This window comes from Callithrix jacchus, chromosome 12 (genome assembly GCF_049354715.1).
Source record: "Callithrix jacchus isolate 240 chromosome 12, calJac240_pri, whole genome shotgun sequence".
Lineage (NCBI taxonomy): Eukaryota > Metazoa > Chordata > Mammalia > Primates > Cebidae > Callithrix > Callithrix jacchus.
In genome coordinates this window covers 3,307,433-3,323,005 of record NC_133513.1, presented here as the reverse complement: position 1 = coordinate 3,323,005, position 15,573 = coordinate 3,307,433, and positions in this window count along the sequence as shown.

The following is a 15,573-nucleotide window of genomic DNA, read 5'->3' as shown; positions in this document are numbered from 1 at the left end:
CGGCGGGAGGGGGCCTGGAGCCCAGCTCCTGCGTGGGCTCTCTGTGCTGCTGCCCCTGAGCCCGGACCAGCTTCTCTCCTGTGCCCCACTCAGAGCCATCCATGCCCACGGGGTCCCTTGGGGCACCCCCTGGGAGCCAAGTGCTTCATCTGCCCTGATGCCTGGGAGGGCCCATGCTGCTGCACCTGCTGCTACTGTCCACGCCCTCAGTCTCCCTGTCTGCCAACTTTGTCACCTCCAGCCCCAGAGCCAAGCAGGTCCCTTTCCCTCCTGCCCAGCTTGGGACATAAGCCTTTTCATCCTCTCTGGAAGTGCCTGGGATAATTCCCGCACCCCCACCACACACACACCAGTAGCTTCCCAAGACAGATCCTCTGAGGATCCCTGGGGCCCCAACTCCTCCCCATCTCCATCTGCTGCCCCCCACCCCGGAACCCTCGAAGTTCTCACCTCAGCCCCAGCTGTTTCTCCACCTCCCACCGCCCCTGGCTGTGTTCCTCCAGCTCCTGCTGGGGGGCCCCCATCCTTCATATTCTGGGGCTCCCTGAGAAGCCTCTGGGCTCCCACTGTTCTGGAATTGCTGGGTGCCCCAGGGGTGCAGGGTCCAATGTGAGTCAGGGCCCAGCACCCAGTGGAAGTTCAGCCCTGCGGGTGGAGGGGCGCTCCCACTCCCAGCATCAAACTGGGACACTCCCACCTCTGAGCACCTGGGCCCTCCTGGGGGCCTGATGGCCAGAGAGGGGGCCTGTCGGCCCTGCACCGCTCCTCCCACCGTCAGCCACCCTGAGTTCTGGACAGGAGTCCCCTGGCCTCAGTCCACCCAGCCCAGGAGGATCAAACAAGGTGACACCCGCCTGGGACGCTGCAGAGGTCCAGCCCGGTACCGTGGGGATTAGTGTCTGCCGGGAGCCATGGCAACTGGAGGGTGGCTGGACACCTCTGCAGGGACTGTCCTCGGACCCCTCTCCAGGGACCCCACCCCTGGCTGTGACCTGTACCACGAACCGTGAGACCCCTCTCCGGAGGCTGAGGCCAGCACCTCCTGGACGAGAAGCCCCTGCCCCTCCACCCGCAGGCGGAGGCTCGGTCACTGCGCTCACGCTCCCCTGTGATTATTCAGAAGGGACAGAGGCTGACTCCAGCTCACCTGGAACACCCCGGAGGCCTCTCATCTTAGTCTCTGGACTGGGCCGGGCCCCAGGGGTGGTGCCTGGCGGCCGAGGGGGCCCTCCCTCCACTCGTCCGAAGGGCCCTGCTGTCCCCGTCACCCTCTGAGCACCCGGCCTTTGCCCTGGCCTCCCCCGCCCCGTGCACCCCACCTCCCTTTCTGCATAGCTCCCCCGGCAGCTCAAGTGACCCTTCTTCCCGGAAGCCCGACAGCCCCACACTTGTTCCACTGACCGCCACCCCCCGCAGCCTGCGGATGCTCACTGGAGGCCACAGGCCTGGTGGGCCTTGACTTCTCCCCTCATCTGGTGCACAGCAGGGTCCCAGTAAACATGGTGCACGTGCCCCTCCAGGCCCTGGCTGGCGTGGCAGGCAGCACCGCACTGCACTGGGAGGGGAGGTCAGAGGTCAGCCCCCCACAGCGCAGCACAGCGGGTCACCAGCCTCCCAACAGGAGAAGAAAGTCACACGGGCACAGGGACAGCAGGCCTGTGTCACTGGGACCCGGCTGGGGGTGTCCTGGTGTCTGAGCTCCTCAGGGGGCTCCCACAGAGCGTCCCCAAGAGGATAGAGTGCCCTGAAGTCATGCGGATTGCAGCCTGGGGACCCCGCAGCAGGGGCTTCCCAGCGAGACATCCGGAGTGAGGTGCACACTGCAGAGCCAAGGGCACAGCGTGGCCCGGGGGCCGAGAGCAACGGGAGACCCTGGAAGGTTTAAAGGGTGGGACCTTCTACAGGGGCCTGAGCCCCGCTCTGGGGCCCGGGGCGTGGCTGACCCTCCTGGCTGTGGTCTCGGCTCCAGTGGGCACACTGTTAACATGGAGTACTCCTTAAAATGCAGCTTCCCAGGCCACCCAGCCTTCAGGATGGGAAGCAGGGGCCGTGCTGATGGCCTCACTCCACACAGGATCACAGGCATTGCTCGGCGTTGGGGACTGGCCCAGGTGCCGGGGACACAGCGTCCTGCCTGTGTGCAGGACACCAGCCCCTCGGCTGGGGCCAAACCCAGCATCTGGTACAGCCGTGGGTGCTGTGAAGGACCGTGGCGGGAGGAGGAAGGGGGCGAGATTCCAAAATTAACAGCCACGTGACGCAGACTATTCCCAACCACAGTACAGGCAGCGCAGAGGCGGGCCAGGCGGGCCAGGGGAGCCCAGTGCTGACCTAGGGCTGGGCTTTGGGAACGGACCTGCAAAGGGCAGCCCTCGTGGCCACACAGTGAGTGAAGAGGGTGTCACAGTACAGCGGGCATGTTACAGGTCACAAGCAGGGTGGGGTCCCTGCAGAGCCCGTCCAGCCACCATCCAATTCCCGTGGCTGCCCGCAGCCACTAAGCCTCCCAGTCCACGCTTGATCTCAGCAGCAGCCCAGGTGGGTGACGCCTCATTGGATGCTCTGGGGGTGGGTGGGCTGCGGCCAGGAGACTCCTGCCCAGAACTCGGGGTGGCTGATGGCGGGAGCGGTGCTGCGGGGCTGGCAGGCCCCCCTCTGGCCATCAGTCCCGCAGGAGCTCACTGGGGGAGGGGGCACAGCCAGGATCCAGACCATGTGAGATGCCAAAGGCCGTGGGCCTTCCTGCCTAGGACCAGCAGCCAACTCATCTAGAGACAGAGGGAGCTGGGGGGTTGTGCTGAATCCCTGTTGGCTCCAGCGGGGACAGTGCCAGGCTCATGAGGTTGAAGAGGCCCAGAGCCAGGATCCAGACATGGGGTCCTAGAATGGGCTACACACAGGGGAGAGGAGCCAGCGGCAGCAGGCGGGCAGGAGAACCTCAACCACCGAAAAACTCCCGCCCTTCCTACAGCATTTCAGTTAGCTCTGTCCCCCAACCACCTCACCCCGCAGCCTCCATTAACCCAAAACAAAGGGTCTCAATCCCTGGAGGCTCAGATGCTCCTTATAGATAAGCCCTGGAGCCCTGTCTGGCCCCTCCCGGATTCCCGAGCTGGGAACCCCAACCCCGTCAGGTGCGTCTGCGTTCCCAGGTGTGCTGCTGTCTGCCGTGCTCACCAGGGGGCAATAGTTGGTCCTCACCCTGCTATCAAACACCCAAGACCGGGACAGGTGACTTGCTCTGTAACTCCAGCATTTTTGGGAGGCCGAGGCAGGCAGATCACATGAGGTCAGGAGTTCAAGACCAGCCTGGCCAACGTGGCAAAACCCGTCTCTCCTAAAAATTCCATGTCGCTGGAGTGCAACGGCACGATCATAGCTCACTGCAGCCTCTAACACCTGGGATCAAGCGATCCTCCCACCTCAGCCTCCCGAGTAACTGGGACTACAGGTGCCACCAGGCCTGGCTAAGTTTTTAAAATCTTTCTAGAGATGGGGGTCTCCTTGTGTGGCCTTGGCTGGCCTTGGACTCTTAGGCTCAAGCGATCCTCCTGCCTTGGCCTCCCAAAGTGCCAGGATGGCCGGCATGAGCCACCGCGCCCGGCAGCTCCATATCTATTGAGCCCCAAAGCTCTTCGCCCTGGCTGATCTGGACAGGCTTTCTGGGGACCCCAACTTCCCTTGGAGACTTCGGGATACGGCCGGATGTCCACGTGGCCAGGCCAGGGTCCTCCACGGCACCCAGCTTCCCAGGGTGGGAGGGCTGTGTCCTCCGTGGGTGTTGAGAACCAGGATGGCACTTTTCACGTTTCCACACTGAGTTGCATTTTGTTCTTGAGTCATTCGAAATTCTTAAGTCGCTAATTTGCGGCTCCGAGGGAATGAAAAGTTTCGTTCAACTCGATCAACTTTTAACTCAGTAAAAAAGTGCACTTTGCTCGTCAGATGCAAACAGGTGCCTTTTTCCTAAAATGTGGAAATTTAGTGATTCATGAGCCATTTCATTTCATTCGGAATCTGAAAGCCTCGCGGCGTTTGGAGAGAATTCCTCGTTCCAGAAGAGTCTTGTCAGCAGGACGCGCAGGTGGGGCGTGGCTGTGCTTTGGTGGAGAAGTGGGACTGAGAACTGTGGCCCCGGCTCACCTGTGACCAGTGCCCACCGGGTCTGCTGACCTCCGGAGGCCACGCCCCCCACACAAACTCGGGGCCCTGCCAGGCTGGGCCCAGATGCCCCGCCAGGGGTCCAGGCAGGGGACTTAAATGAGGTGCAGGCTCCTCATCGAAGGACAAGCAGGTCCCCACCCAGGCAGCCGCCGCCTGGTATGAGGGGTCACATTCCGCACCGAGAGCCTTGGGGGTCCAAAGCCTGCTGGCCCCAAGGATGGCAAAATGCCCCCCAGGCGTCCAGGCCAGCGACGGGCAACCCGACCACCCCATCCACCTCGCTGGGCTCCCTTCCCCGAAGACTCACCCAGTGTGTGCGCTTGGCTGGGGTGGGGTCTCTGCTCTTGGCCATCCCATGAGCCCGAATGCACCCCCTTCCCCCTCGGACTTCCGTTCAAACACTCAGCCCTTCCCTTCTGTGGCATCAGGCAGGGAGGACCCAGTGGGGCCCCAGGCAGGCCCTGCCACAGCTGAGCTGGGGGATCTGAGGCCCCGGAGCCCAGGGCTACTCACGGAATCGGGAGCCAGTTTCCTGAGACCTACATGACAGAGCCTGGCAGGGGCAGGAAAGCCACACTCTGGCCCATGAAGGGGCAGAAAAACCACACTCTGCTCCTGATCATGCTGTGGCCACTTCTTGCCACCCCTGTGACCACAGGAGGCCTGGCCTGGACGTGGGACCAGCCAGAAGTGTGGGGAGTTGGCTCCCTGGGGTGCAGCCACCCCAGCCCGACCACTTCCATAGGGTGGGGACAGCTCTGGGTGCTGCCTCCCAGGGGCCCCAGGGGACTGAGCATGTGGCCCACAGCAGTGACCTGCTCACTACGGCCCAGTGGGATCCACCTTTTCTTCACAGCACCCCTCAGTGACAGGTGTGTCCTGAGGCCACCCCTAAACTCTCTCTCTGAAGATCCTTGCCTCTGAGCCCGCACGGGCACCCAACAAACACCCAGTCCCCTCACCACCTCCTCAGGAGGACACACTGGCTGCAGGCTGGGGTGGGCAACAGAGGTGCTCAGGTGCCACACCACTGGGTGTGGACCTCCAGAACCACTGGTGGGGGCCCGAAGGGGTTTCCTGGGTGACTGGGGTGGGGCCCCCAAGCCATCTCTGAGGGGGGCTCCCAGGCAGGTTGGGGTGGACAGGACAGGGGAGGGGAGCCAGCAGCTCCCTCTCTTGGGCTGGGGCTGTGACCCCCTTCCCTTCACATGGGGCAGTCAGGACGTGGCAGCTGTGGGCTCAGGGCCTTCTCTGGACAAGTTCAAGGCCAGCCTCCCTGGGACCCTGCACAGCTCCTGTTATAATCATGTCACAGGGACAGGGGCTCTGGCCGAAGAGACAAATGGTGGCACTGGGCAGAGGCAGGTAGAGGCTGGACAGTGGGGCTGATGGAAGCCGAGACTCCAGGTGGGGGAAGGGTCTGCTGGCCAGGCTCCCCCGCCTCCTCACTCCCAACCAGTCCCCCAGGGGTCCTCACCCTGGGCCCCCCACGTCCCCTGTGAACCGAATCTGCCTGGACCCCACGCCAGTGACGCCCCACCCCCTCCTCCCAGCTCCGGCGTGGGGGGACCCTGCTCCGTCCCTGCCTGGACCCCACCCGGGCAGTGAAACGGGGGATGGGGCGTGGGGCAGAAGAGATGGCCATGGGAGCTCAGGGCCACCTCAGAAAGCAGGGGCTCCCGGAGGGGACCGGCCTCCCTGCCCACCTGGTGGGGTGCCCCCGGGGTCTCCAGGCACAGGCTGTCCACTGCCCAGCGCTGGACGCCCCAGCTCCGCCACACCTGGGTCTCTCCCCACCAGGCCCCAACCCTGGGGGCCCTCGAGGAGGGGCCGGACACGCAGGGAGGGCTCTTCCTTGGAACTGCGGCCCGGGGACTGCCGGCCTCTGGCGCCATCTGGTGGGCACAGCAGTCCCTGCGTGAGGTCCGGCTTGGGCAGCTCTGAGGCCTGGTCCTGAACTGGCGTGGGGGGCAGAGGAAGCGAGAGCCGGGGTCCCAGAGACCCCACGGCCTGGCAGGGACCCACTCCCAGCAGCTCTGCTGTGCGGCCTCGGCTGGTCGGTCAACCGATCTGAGCCTGGTGTCCTCAGCAATACGTGGTCACAATGACGTCCCCCTCCCCACCCTGTCTGCCAGGGGCTTCCAGGAAAGCCCTCCTGCCCCGCCCCTGGTGCCCTGACAGCCCTGCCCAGGCCCTCAGTGATAGGGACAGGAGGCAGGGAAAATCTAGGCAGGGAAAGCTGGGGTTCCCAGTGAAGCCCCCCTCAAGCCTGGAACCCCAGCCTCCAGTGAGAACATGCCTTCCTGTTTTCCTGCTCCAGTGCTGCCTTTTCCAAACCACCCCTGCCCTGCCCACACCCATCCTGTACCCATAAAACCCCTGGCCTGACTGGCAGACAGCACAGAAGGGGAGAAGAGGAGAAGCAGCTGCACCTGGGAGGCGGCAGTGTGACATCAGAGGGGAGCAGTGTGACATCAGAGGGGAGCAGTGTGACATCAGAGGGGAGCAGTGTGACTTCAGAGGGGAGCAGTGTGACTTCAGAGACGAGCAGTGTGACTTCAGAGGGGAACAGTGTGACATCAGAGAGGAGCAGTGTGACATCAGAGAGGAGCAGTGTGACATCAGAGACGAGCAGTGTGACTTCAGAGGGGAGCAGTGTGACTTCAGAGAGGAGCAGTGTGACTTCAGAGGGGAGCAGTGTGACATCAGAGAGGAGCAGTGTGACATCAGAGAGGAGCAGTGTGACATCAGAGGGGAACAGTGTGACATCAGAGGGGAGCACTGTGACATCAGAGGGGAGCAGTGTGACATCAGAGAGGAGCAGTGTGACTTCAGAGGGGAGCAGTGTGACTTCAGAGAGGAGCAGTGTGACATCAGAGGGGAGCAGTGTGACATCAGAGGGGAGCAGTGTGACTTCAGAGGGGAGCAGAGTGACATCAGAGGGGAACAGTGTGACTTCAGACGGGAACAGTGTGACATCAGAGGGGAGCAGTGTGACATCAGAGGGGAGCAGTGTGACTTCAGGGGGAGCAGTGTGGCTTCAGAGGGGAACAGTGTGACATCAGAGGGGAGCAGTGTGGCATCAGAGAGGAGCAGTGTGACTTCAGAGGGCAGCAGTGTGACTTCAGAGGGCAGCAGTGTGACATCAGAGGGGAACAGTGTGGCATCAGAGAGGAGCAGTGTGACTTCAGAGGGGAACAGTGTGACATCAGAGAGGAGCAGTGTGACTTCAGAGAGGAGCAGTGTGACATCAGAGAGGAGCAGTGTGACTTCAGAGGGCAGCAGTGTGACATCAGAGAGGAGCAGTGTGACATCAGAGGGGAGCAGTGTGACTTCAGAGGGGAACAGTGTGACTTCAGAGGGGAGCAGTGTGACATCAGAGAGGAGCAGTGTGACATCAGAGGGGAACAGTGTGACATCAGAGAGGAGCAGTGTGACATCAGAGGGCAGCAGTGTGACTTCAGAGAGGAGCAGTGTGACATCAGAGGGCAGCAGTGTGACATCAGAGGGGAGCAGTGTGACATCAGATAGGAGCAGTGTGACTTCAGAGGGGAGCAGTGTGACTTCAGAGGGGAGCAGTGTGACATCAGATAGGAACAGTGTGACATCAGAGGGGAGCAGTGTGACTTCAGAGGGGAGCAGTGTGGCTTCAGAGGGGAGCAGTGTGACATCAAAGGGGAACAGTGTGACATCAGAGAGGAGCAGTGTGACATCAGAGGGGAACAGTGTGACATCAGAGAGGAGCAGTGTGACATCAGAGAGGAGCAGTGTGACTTCAGAGGGGAGCAGTGTGACATCAGAGGGGAGCAGTGTGACATCAGAGAGGAGCAGTGTGACATCAGAGGGGAACAGTGTGACATCAGAGAGGAGCAGTGTGTCTTCAGAGGGGAGCAGTGTGGCTTCAGAGAGGAGCAGTGTGACATCAGAGGGGAACAGTGTGACATCAGAGGGGAACAGTGTGACATCAAAGAGGAGCAGTGTGACATCAGAGGGGAACAGTGTGACATCAGAGAGGAGCAGTGTGACATCAGAGGGGAACAGTGTGACATCAGAGAGGAGCAGTGTGACATCAGAGAGGAGCAGTGTGACTTCAGAGGGGAGCAGTGTGACATCAGAGGGGAGCAGTGTGACATCAGAGGGGAGCAGTGTGACATCAGAGGGGAACAGTGTGACATCAGAGAGGAGCAGTGTGTCTTCAGAGGGGAGCAGTGTGGCTTCAGAGAGGAGCAGTGTGACATCAGAGGGGAACAGTGTGACATCAGAGGGGAACAGTGTGACATCAAAGAGGAGCAGTGTGACATCAGAGGGGAACAGTGTGACATCAGAGAGGAGCAGTGTGACTTCAGAGGGGAGCAGTGTGGCTTCAGAGAGGAGCAGTGTGACATCAGAGAGGAGCAGTGTGACTTCAGAGGGGAGCAGTGTGACATCAGAGGGGAGCAGTGTGACATCAGAGAGGAGCAGTGTGACATCAGAGGGGAACAGTGTGACATCAGAGAGGAGCAGTGTGACATCAGAGGGGAGCAGTGTGGCTTCAGAGAGGAGCAGTGTGACATCAGAGAGGAGCAGTGTGACTTCAGAGGGCAGCAGTGTGACATCAGAGGGGAACAGTGTGACATCAGAGAGAAGCAGTGTGACTTCAGAGGGGAGCAGTGTGACTTCAGAGGGGAGCGGTGTGACATCAGAGGGACAGCTTGACGGTGGGATTCGGAGAAGAATCTGGTTGGAGGCCGCAGGACTTGAGGGGCCCATCACTTTCCGTTCCATCCCCTCTCCAGCCCCCCCCCGCCCCTGAGAGCTGCTTCCATCGGCTCTGAAACCCCCTGAATTTAGTGTCCTTCAATTCCTTCTCGCAACCCGGCATTTCCTGGTGTTGAATAAGCACGTGGGGTACAGAAAGCTGTCACACCGGCCGGGCGCCCTTGGGAAAAGGCAGAGGGTCCACTGTGCGGACAGCGCACTGCAGCCGCCCTCAGACAGCAAAGCTAAAAGCACCGTCACACTCGCCCTCTGGGGCTTCGGGGGTCGCAGGCGGTCCCCTAGACGCTGCCACACACTGCTCAGTTTTGCTCCTGCTGTGCCCAAGAGTTGGCTCCGGCTCCAGCTCCCGCTCACCCGCATCCTCCTGCTGCCTCGAGGGGTTGACAGCTGTGGGTGAGCGAGCGAGGCACCCCTGTCACGGGGTCCACACAGGGGTCAAGGAAAATGTCCTGTTTCTTCAGGGTGTGGGCAGCACGGACAGCAGAGGAGGGGTGACACAGGACCACCTTTACCAGGTCACTCCTCTGTCTGCCCTTGGGGACCTGCCCCAGTGCTGCCCCCCGGTGGATGGGTTTGAGACCAGGGCCCCGCCGAGGCAGGCAGCCCTCAGTCTGGCTACCCTCTGGCCTTGCCCGTCCCCCAACAGCAGCCCCAGCACCACCGACGGACCCTCACCCCACAAGGCCACATCCCCTGCAGCAGCCCTGGCCCCCCATTCCCGGCCTGACATTAGTTTCCCTGCCACAGGCCAGGGCCAGTGGAGAGCACTTGCACCTGATGTGCTGGGCATGGCTGTTAACACCCGGGCACCACCTCACCAGAGCCGGGGTGGGCACAGCAGCTCTCACACCACCACCGGGTGGGCATCCCTGACGCCCCTCCACTCCGTCTCCGTCCCCAGAAAGGCTGGGCCCCAGGTGCCCGGGAACCGTCTCTGAACACCTGTGTGGGCTCCTTCCCTCCCCCACCGGCCCTCAGACCCTTGGCAGAGATTGATTTGGGAACCACTGCCACAAGCAACCTCCTGGCCCCTCGTCCCCTCCAGCTCTGCAAACCAGCTCCCTGACCGAGGAGACGTTCAGAGCTGCCCTCTGATCCCATGTTCTGAGTGGACCACACCACCGTGCAGCGCCCACCCTGGGCCTCAGCTCCCTAAGCCCCAGGACCCCCATCAGGTTCTGCAGAATCGGGCGGCGCACGGCTGGCACTGACCACTGGGGGGCGCACGTGCAGTTCCCAAGGCTCCTGGCTGTGCCTGGCGTGGGTCCCAGCGTTCAGTCTGGCGGGGCTCAGGCCGGAGCACGGGGGAGTGGGGGGCGTGCCATGCCGCTGCGCCCCCGAGCGGTGGTGAGGGCCTTCCCAGGCTGAGATTGAAATCCCTGGTTTCCAGGCTGAGACCCAGGGCCCAGAACCGGCCGGCTGACCTTCCTGGCCTGGTGGCAGGGCCCGGGGATGCCAGACCCTGGAGGTGGAACAGGGACCCTCCCGCCTTCCCTGGCCCCGCTCACCCTCTGCTGGCTTTGCTGCCCGGCGAGTGGCCAGGCCAGCTGCCCCACACCCTCCAGCAGCTGGTGGATGACCCTCCCGGTGGCGGGACTCTCCTGGCCAGGCCAGCCACACCTGCCACAGCAGCTGGCTCCAAATCCCCAGATCCTGGCAAGCCAGCCTCCTGGCCCCGCACCGGCCAGGCCAGAGTGTCCCTGGCCTGCAGGGTCTGCCCGTCCTTTGCTGAACGGGCTGTTGGGGACCACGGCCAGGTGGGCAGGCGGACAGCACCCCTGCCTGGAGACACCAGGCCTGCCCACATGTCAGGCTGCGCCTTCTTGGCCCGTTGTGTGTCAGGGGTGTGCCCCGCCTGGCACCGCTGGAGGGACTCGGATGAGGGTCTGCAGGCTTTTCGGGGAAACGAGAAATAAGACACGGTGCGGGCATCTGACCCTCACCCCACCAGGCAGGGAGAAAGCCGATGTCATCCTTCCCAGGGTGGGTGTCCTGGCCAGCCTGCCCCAGGCCCGTCAGCCCCCTCAGTATCCACCTCCAGCCTGTCCTCATTGGGTCCCTCAGGGACTGGTGGCCGCCTCGGCAGACCAGGAGTGCAGGAAGGACTGGGAGGGCAGGACTCAGCTGTCGCAGGGGCTTCCAAGCTGCACCCAACCCAGGCCTGAGCCTGCCTCACCTGGCAGCTGGCCACTCCCAGGCCTTGGGGGAGGCCGGGCTCCCAGCTGCTGGATGCGATGCTGGGAGTCAGAGCCCCAGAAATGGAGAGGTGGTGGCCGAGGCTGGCCCAGGGCCCAGGCAGGGGTGCTGCCCCAACTTCCTGAACCCAAGGCAGGTGGCAAACTGCGGTCTGGGCTTCCCCACGTGGGTGCTCGATAGCCCACCCCGGCATTTGCTAAGCACCTACTGAGGCAAACCCATCGAGGGGCCTGCGGTGACTGTGCCGTGCCTGGCAGGCCAGCTCCTCCCTACCCCCTCAACTGTCTGGGTGCTGGGGCCCCCCAAGCGTGAACCTTCCTGGGACCCTGCCCAGCCCAGTCTGTACCTGCCGGGTGGTGGGGCCCCTTGCTCTGCCCGGCGTCAGTGGGAGGGGCACGGGTGATCCTGGTCACTAAGCGGGGATTCTGAGGGGAGGGCCTGGGCAGTGGCAGATGGTGACATCCCGGGGTCAGTGTCCTGTGCTCAGCAAGACAGCAGCCCTTTGGGAGAGCTGAGCGGACAGAGGCAGGGCTGGCTCATCCTTTGCCCAGGCCTGGGTTGGGACGCTGCACCCCCTGCCCACCCCAGCCTGGCACTTGACCCCTCAAGTCCCCCCAAGTGGCATCTGCAGCCAAGGTGACCGATCCCTGGTGGGGGCCGGGCCGGCCTGGGCTCTGGTCTGTCCTGGCTTCTGCCCACCCCAGCCTGGCGCTCACCCCCTCAAGTCCCCCCGGCTGGCATCTGCAGCCAAGGTAACTGATCCCTGGTGGGGGCCGGGCCGGCCTGGGCTCTGGTCTCTCCTGGCTCCCAAGCCTCCGGCCCAGCTGTTGTCGGGGAGGCTGCGTCTGTTCTCAGGGCCAACAGCTGCAGGCCCGGAAGCGCCCCCCCACCTCCCCCAGAGCAGGTGTGCCCCACAGCCCAGCCAGCCTGCCAAGGATGGGTCCCAGGGATACGGGGCTCCTGTCCTCATCTGCCCTGTCTTTCTCCTGGGCTGGGACTGGTGTTGGGGTCCTCAGGCCCCTGGATAGCAGACGCGAGGTCCCTGGTGACCGGCCTGTGGCACTCACTGCAGCCCATGTTGACAGCACTGTGCCCCTTAGCCACACTCACCAGACCCACAGTGCACGGCCGCGCACACACCGTTCCCTGCCCTTCCACCTGTGCCATCGCCCAGGCTCAGCCTCCTGGAAGCTCCAACACCCACTGTCCTCACTGACCCGAGAGCCTGTGTCCACTGTGTCCGCAGCTTGGCAGGAGAGGGACGCCTGAGCCACAGCAGCCATTGGTGAACCTGCGTCAGCCAGGCAACGGCTGCACCCCTGGCTAGATCCTGGGGACCTACTCTGAAGTTGGGGTGCCCCTGGAGGGTGTCCAGCCCTGCCTGGCCAAACTCCATGCCCTGATGTGAGGCTGACCAATCTTCCAGCAGTCTGTGGCCACAGTGGAGGGCACCTGACGCTCCACACCAGGGACCTACCTTGTGGACCCCCTCCCCACCCCCCCAGCTGGGAGTATCATGTCTTCCCTCCTGCTTCCTCCAGCTTCCAGCCTTGTCGCCCCTCCCCTGCCCTGCCCTCCCTGCTGCCTGCTGGACCCATCACCGCCTTCACTCCCTAACCCTCCTCTGGCCAGGAGCCCTCTCCAGCCTGTGCCAGGCCCCCCGCCAGGGCCTAGTGAATGTGCTCCAGGGACGGGGTGCAGCCCCCATCCTGACTAGACCCCGGCACAGGAGAGCCAGGTCAGGGACTCCCCCAGGGACATGGCTGCAGCCCCCAATGCATGGTGGAGGGGCCAGGGCCCTGGGGGACCTGCCGGGGTGGGCGCAAGTCAGGCTGGGCGCCCGGCAGCTGTGCTGCCACAGTTGGTGCCCGTCCTGGGCTTGACTGCGTCCTCCAGATTCACACCCACCCAGAGCCTCAGCGAGTGACCTCACGCGGAGATGGCGTCTTAACACATTTATTTATTTATTTATTATTTGGAAATGGTGCCTTCCTCTGTCGCCCAGGCTGGAGTGCAATGGCGCGATCTCGGCTCACTGCAACCTCCGCCTCCTGGGTTCAAGCGATTCTCCTGCCTCAGTCTCCCAAGTAGCTGGCATTACAGGCGCCCGCCACCACGCCCAACTAATTTGTGTATTTTTAGCAGAGACGGGGTTCCTCCATGTTGGCCAGGATGGTCTCGAACTCCTGACCTCAGGTGATCCGCCCGCCTCAGCCTCCCAAAGTGCTGGGATGACAGGTGTGAGCCACCGCGCCCGGCCATCTTTGCAAATTTAATCAGTTAAGATGGGGTCATGCAGGGTTGGCGTGAAAGGGTCCTCATGAGAAAGGAAAAGGGGAGACTGTGTGGGGCCCCCGGGGAGGTGTTGGCCCAGCCAGAGGTGTCAGGATCCAGGGGGCGGACAGGCCCTGCTCATGCTCTTATCCTAGAGCGAGAGAGGCTGACAAGGCGGTGGCTTTGTCTGCACCCGCCACATCCAAATCCCCGCTCCTGCATCCAGACCCAGGGGTGCAGGGGGGACGGGGGAATCCCTGGTGCACAGAAGCGTCTCCCAAGGCGAGCGTGGAGCAGGTCGGAGCAGGTCGGGATGGCTCCCAGCAGTGGGGAGGGCATACCCGAGGGGGAGCTCTGGGGAAGCAGGAAGCCCTCCGTTCTTCCTGGGGCCGGGCTGCCCAGCAGCCGTGGTGGTCTGGGCACAGAAGGGGGTGGGTCTGCGGGTCTCTCAGGCCTGAGCCACCAGATCACCCACAGCTGCCTGGAGGGCCCTGCTGCTAAGGGTGGGGGGAGTGCAGGGCTCGATTACTGATGTCTGCCCTGGGCACGTGAAGCAGTAGGGTCCTGTGTGCCATGGGCACCGGAAAGAGAGAAGGACGTGCCAGGCGACCCCGAAGGGTCCTCCCCAGCCAGCCAGCTGCACAGGGGCCTCAGAGCCAGCACCAGGGCAGTCTCAGACGACGCCATCCAAAGGGGTTGCAGGGCCTGGTCCCCAAGACCTGTGTCTCCCACTGACAGCCTGGCAGCCAGGAGAGAGAAGGGATGGACGAACCTCCTCCCAACTCCCCCTGCCTGGTCCCCTCCTGACCCCGGGGACAGAGCCCTGGGCCAGACGTGAATAAAGCCCCCCACATCAGAGTCTGCGGCTCCTCCCACCCGCCCCGCACCCGATCCATCAGCCGCCCCTGCTCCAGCGGCCGACAGCTGTGGACACCGGGCTTCGGGCCCCCCGAGAGGTGCGAAGCGGCTTTGAGCAGGCGATTCATCTGAGCCGGTTTCTCCCGGGCCTTCAAGCTTCTGACAATTTTATGTGGACAAAGCGCTCTCCAAGCCGCCTGCATTTCCCATCTCGGGAACCTTTCACTTCTGAGAGCCGGGAGAGGGGGATGTTTATGTTACCGCTTTTCCCTGCGCAGGAGTTTAACGACTCAGCGGCCGGGCGAGGCGGCCACGCGAGACCGTCGTCTCCGGAACCCTTTCCCAGGCCCCGCGTGTACGTCGGCCGGCTCGGATCATGTTTTCCCTCGAAAGAAGTGGTTTTGTTATTAAGATCAGCATTTCGCCCAGATCGTTCTACCAGCCTCTCCTCGGGGTGCAGCTGCTGGGGATAACGGCCGCTCCCTCCGGGACCCCTGAAACGCCCGTCTGAGGCTCAGCTCAGTCCAGGCCCGGGTTCCAGGCTCTGAGCCTACGCCAGCCCCTCAAGGGTCCCACCCACCTGGGGGGCAGACCCCGGCTGGCTGCCGCAGCTCCCCAGTCAGCCAGGCCCACTCTGGCCAGCACTGGCACCCTAAGGCTCTGACTGTGCGGCTGGAACAGCCATTATCTCTAAACGGGAGTTCCTGCCTGGCCTTCTCCTTGCAGAGTGCGGGGCGCTGAGAGCTGGTGTCGATTTATGGAGTTCTGGTGCCTTCCAGTCCCCAGACTGCGTTGATGGCGCCGCAGGAGGCACCGTCCTGTTCTCTATACCAGCGCCCCCCGTAGCTGTGTGCGCCCCATTCTTTAGGTGAGGAAGCTGGGCCCTGGGCAGCCGGGCACCTGTCCGCAGGCCCAGAGGAGGCAGGGGTTCCACCCACAGCAGCCCGGCCCTGCTTGCCCTGCATTCCCTCTGAGAGTCCTTGGCCTCCCTGGCACTGGGCAGGCCTGACACTCTTCAGCAGCTGCTTCCACAGGGAGAAGCGGCGCCCCCATGGGGCCTCCCCTACAGCCGCCTCCAGGGGCAGGATCTGAGCTCCCAGGAGCCTGGGGGGACCACAACCCCAGCGGGGCTTCCTCGTCACAGGATGGGGACAGGGGCCAGCACAGCACCCAGGGGAAGGCTGCTCGACACCTCAGGGCATGGCAGGGCCCCCACACACAGGCTGCAGGGTGGTCGCTCCCAGAGCTGGTGTTCGGGGCGGCGGCCCCAGGCCAGCCCTTGAGGGTGAGGGCAGCCACTGGTCACGTCCTCACTGAACCCCC